Raw genomic sequence first — 5146 nt, forward strand, 5'->3', positions numbered from 1 at the left:
AAACAAGTAGGCAAGTCAATATCCAAACATCTAGTAGTTATTCCTAAGTCATCGGGTATAGGCAGTAATTGATAGGAAAAGTTCAGTCCCAAGTTTTAGTTCTCATCACAAACCTTTTAATTCCATCAGTCAAAGCAGGAAGAGTAGAAAATAAACAAGCATGTTCCACATTTCCTTGTATATGCTAATTCCATTTCCAAATGTTTACTTCCATCTGCCATATCCACTGTCCAATCCAGTCCAATCACATCAACCCCAGTTCCTTTCATCCGCTCAAGAAAGCCACCATTCCCATTAATGTAGAGAACAAGTGGAGTTCCAAGACAATGTCTTTACTAGACTCACAATCTGCAATTCCAACAATCCCATAAGGTGATTGAGAAGGAAAGAGAATAAAATGATAAAAACAAGAAGTACAGGGCAGCATATTATTGAAACAGAAAATAATAAGTTTGTGTGCGTAGATTACAGAATCTAGGCAACAATTTTAAATCACTGAGAAAAAACAAAATCCATTTAATGTCCATGGACTTTCCACCTTCTAAATCTCTCCTTTTAATTTCCTGACCCTCATTTTCTAATGTTTATGACCATGCACATCATAGAACTCAACTAGATTGAACCTGAAGCCAATCAACAAATAAGTGAGAAGGAGAAAGCAATCCAACTAGAATGGTTTAGAATGAACCTGAAGCCAATCAATAAATAAGACCAAATAACCCGGTCTACTTTCTATGAGTTTGTATGCATATTCAATCAAGAAGAGAGACAATAATAAAGTATAGTTCATCCAAAACAATATATAGGCAAGCCAAACTAATAAATTCCAATAAGGAAACAAATATAAACTAAGAATAAAATCCTAAAAAAATTCAACTTCATTAATAAAATAAAATTCACAAATAAACTAAAATTATATATGGTACTATTGCTTCTTATCTAAAATCTTTCGCCCAAGGGTCATTATATGTATAAAAAACAGAACTATTCCTTATGAACTTTCACACTCCATGGTGCCTACAAAATTCAGAAGAACCTCTAGCAAGGGTCAACTCTCTCCAACTCTTTAAGTTTATTCTCCAACTCTTCAAGTTTATTATGATCATGGAAAAATACTCATCATACGGTATAAAGATCTCTTAAAGTCCCCAATGCTATTTGGTGGGATGGCATAGTATATGGTGTGGTAGATAGATATAATAGTTTGAGAAATATGCTGGTTTTGGGTAGAGGATATGAATGGATGCTCACATGGACTTGCTATTTTGTTTATTTGTTTCACTTACCATTAATTGTAATGGTGTCTCACCATTCACCACCATTAAATTGCTGGTAAATGCATATTTGATAGAGGCTCGACAATTTACATATGTTTATGTGAAAATTTTCATTTCCTCTCTTGCTATTGATGAAAACATATCAAGGGTTGTTGATTCCTAACTGCATGTGTTCCTTTTTGAGTGCTTCAGGAAATGGCATCTAATATATTGGTTTTGTTTTTAGGATGGATGACTTGGACTCTAGTTTATCTTCTCCTTCTGCTTCAGTCAGAATGAACAAATGTGGATTTGGCATCGAAGATTTAACACGCAAAAGGCATCGAGACTGAGAAAAGGATCTGAGGGACTTAAGTCCATTGGTTGATAGATACGAGTACTAATTGAAATACACTATTAATGAGACTTACCAAACATAAAAAAAAATTACAGGAGCTCCACAACCAGGGCTGATGCACCTCATCCTCCATTGCAAACACTGCCAACTCCATATTTGCCATTCTTCTGCTTCAGTACCTAAAACATTACACTTCAAATTAATGCAAAGCCACAGGGAAAACCCTTCATCCCAAGAATTAATAGTCACACAGCAAGAATAGCTATGCAGTATATATTTACATAACATAAAACAGTAATACAGTAGAAACATACCCCCAAAAGCGTGACCAAGATACGGGCACCACTGCAATCGAGAGGATGGCCCAAAAATACAGCTCTACCATGTACATTTACTTTTTCCTACAATCAACATTAAAAAGGTGATTAACAAAATAGGATAGGGCCAACCCTCGTGCCCATGAAATTCTGAAGGCAAAGGGTAGTAATAACAAAAGAAGAGCTACACAAAACAAATTTAGAACAAAAAGTTCAAACAAGATCATTGACCAAAGATTAATAAACTCACTGGATTAAGTCCCAGAAGTTTCATATTTGAAAGGGAGACAACCTGCACAGACCACATGATAAATAAGATTTTAATTAACTCATATTTGACAAATTAGTTGCTAGGTCCAAATTATCAATTAGGCATGAAAGCTTACTGCAAAGGCTTCATTAATTTCATAATAATCAACTTGAGAAGCCTCCAAGCCAACATTTGAAATAGCTTTTGGTATTGCAAGGGCTGGAGCAATTGTAAATAGTTCTGGTGCCTGCACGGCATATCTCATATCAGCCCCGAGAACATAAAACCCAAAAGATGATAGAAACGAAAATGAGCAACATATTTTTCTTTTTTATGTTCACAGAAGCCTCTAGCATTTATTTAGTCTACTATATATTGGATAAGTACCTGGGCAGCATCAGCATATACTGCGATCTTTCCAATCACATGCAACCCAAGCTTAAGCGCCGTCTCTCCACTCACTAAGACTAAAGCAGCAGCACCATCACTATCAACGTAAAAAAATTTACTTTTAGTAAAGTGTTGCTGTTCAGTTTTTTTATAAGACTTGCACAAGAAAATGAATACCACGGTACCACTTCAATGTAACTAAGAAACAGAGCAACTATATCCATCCCAAAAAAGTGCAACCAATTATATTATCAACTTTAACTATTAGTAGGAAAATCAGATAATAAATTGATGGAGAACAGCACCCTATAACTCCAAGTATGATCATATACAAGAGTAAGGTTCTTCTAAAATCAATGAGATGCTTTGGAAGGAAATACAGTGAAATAAGTACTATAAGTGAAAAGAAGCCCGTTATACATTGTTCAATAAGGCAAATTGAAAATAAAAAATAACTAACGATTGGAAGGAAATACAGTGAAATAAGCACTATAAGTGAAAAGAAGCCCCTTATACATGGTTTAATCAGGCAAATTGAAAATAAAAAATAATTAAGGATCAAAATGTGGAAGAACAAGCAATAAACCTTATGCTAGAAGCATTGCCAGCAGTGACAGAACCTCCAGTCTCCTTGAAACTTGGTCGGAGCTTCCTCAACTTTCAAGCATCAAACTGGCAACACAGAAAAGCAACAATTGGTAACATTATCAACAACCAGGTATTGAGGCAAATAGAACTAACTGATTCCACAAAAATTTTCTTTTTATTTATGTACTTATTTTATTGGGGAAGACGGGAGGGGGCGTTACTCCATGTAAACATATTGATAAAATAATTCACCTTTCCAAGACCCTCATCCTTATCAACAATTGTTGATGGTTTTCCTCTTCCTCCAGAAACTTCAACCTGCACATCACCAAATTATGGTTTACATACTGATTTACAACAAAATTTCATTGGCTTCACTAGAAACTTAGAACTAGTTATTTGACCGGAACTATTTCCCATGCAAAGGCACCAGAATCTTGAGCTGCAATACCACGCTCAAAGCTCTGAACGGCATAATCATCCTGCACAAGTTATCCAGATATAAGTAATGCAACTTTTATGCAAGAAAAATAACAAAATTCATGCAAGATGATTCTTGTGAGGGGGAATGAAAGAGAGTGATTAATTACAAATGGAGAATTTCATCATTATAAATTTGAGTTACTAGAAAATAGACCAAATGAGTAAGAAATGTTACATCAACATCTCAATAGGTAGGTTTGTAACCAACTTGCTCTTCTCTTGTTACTTTATGTTGTTCTGCACATAATTCAGCACAAACTCCCATTCCATAATCGTTATAAACATCCCACAATCCATCTTTCAACATACCATCAACAAGAGAATCATGTCCAAGTCAAGATCCCTTCCTGCAATTAAATAAAAATTTCAACACAAATTGCAACATAGGAGGTACTTCATTAATATGACTAACTAGGATATTGAAGCAATAAAGACAATAATAGCAGATCAGGAAGTCCAGTATTCCAATATCATCCTAGTGTATTTAATAACGAATTAGCTAAAAGGAATCAATAAGAGAAGCAATACTTTGAAAACTATTTAAAAAGTATGGAGGTTGAGAATTTGATATGATTTCAAAGATGTTCAAATCAACAAGAATGAAAGTTTAGAATCTGTAGAAATACATAGTACATTTGAAGGACAATGGGAATTAGAGTCAACATTTGAAGGAGAACTCGAGCATAAAGGTTAATCACTAATCTGAGGCACAACGAATGGCCATAGACTAAACAGTGGACCCATACAAAGCAAGAGCAACAACACGTTTAACAAAATTATCAAGTTTAAATGTATGGAGCCATCTTCATAAAATCATTGACCAGCGATATGTGTTATAAAACGAATCAAAGCAATCGATCTCAACTCATGTTTATCCATCAGAGATATGTGTTATAGAGATGCAAGATATGAGTATGAATGTATACACTCTTCAACCAAAAAAAAAAAAAAAAAAAAAAACAAAAAGAAAAAGAAATGGCTAAACGAATTGAAACTCACAAAATGGAGAACCAAACTTCAAAATCTACAATCCAAGTGGTGGCCTTCAAATCATCGCCAGATCTGAAATCGAGAGAGAGAGAGAGAGAGAGAGAGAGTTTTCGAAATCGAGACAGAGAGCGTGTTTGAAATCGAGCGAGAGAGTAGACTGAGAACAAATCTGAAGGAGTAGACTGAGAACTTTAATCGCTCAGATTCAAATCTCCAAATCTTCAAATCTTCGACAATCAATAGCAAATCGCAAATCTGGAGTGAGAAATAGAGAGAAGTCGCAAATCGCAAATCGCAAAGCAATTTTGCTCAGAATGAATTTGAGTACTACAGCACTATCGCAAATCGCAAATAAATTTTGCTCAGAATGAATTCGAGCTCGATAGATAGAGAGAGAGAGAGAGAGAGAGAGAGAGAGAGAGAGAGAGAGGGAGAAATCACAGCTTTAGGGCTTTAGGATGTGGGTAACAGCGTTAGCCAATTAACACGCAGAGATGATGTTTAAAAGAAATCT

At 35.1% G+C, this 5146-nt stretch overlaps 1 pseudogene across 1 annotated transcript; it reads right to left on the minus strand.

Moving 5' to 3' along the window:
- Positions 1 to 608: 608 nt before the first annotated feature.
- Positions 609 to 4041, minus strand: LOC114270093 (acetyl-CoA acetyltransferase 2-like; annotated as a pseudogene). The gene is made up of 11 exons (XR_014363353.1): positions 4037 to 4041; positions 3851 to 3989; positions 3564 to 3641; positions 3412 to 3477; positions 3158 to 3243; positions 2569 to 2668; positions 2318 to 2428; positions 2182 to 2223; positions 1929 to 2015; positions 1688 to 1793; positions 609 to 623 (listed from the first exon to the last, which is right to left on the minus strand). The product of XR_014363353.1 is annotated as an acetyl-CoA acetyltransferase 2-like (transcript).
- Between the last annotated feature and the right edge of the window lie 1105 nt (positions 4042 to 5146).

Source organism: Camellia sinensis, chromosome 3, assembly GCF_055761805.1.
Source record: "Camellia sinensis isolate YWXY chromosome 3, ASM5576180v1, whole genome shotgun sequence".
NCBI classification, from domain to species: Eukaryota; Viridiplantae; Streptophyta; class Magnoliopsida; order Ericales; family Theaceae; genus Camellia; species Camellia sinensis.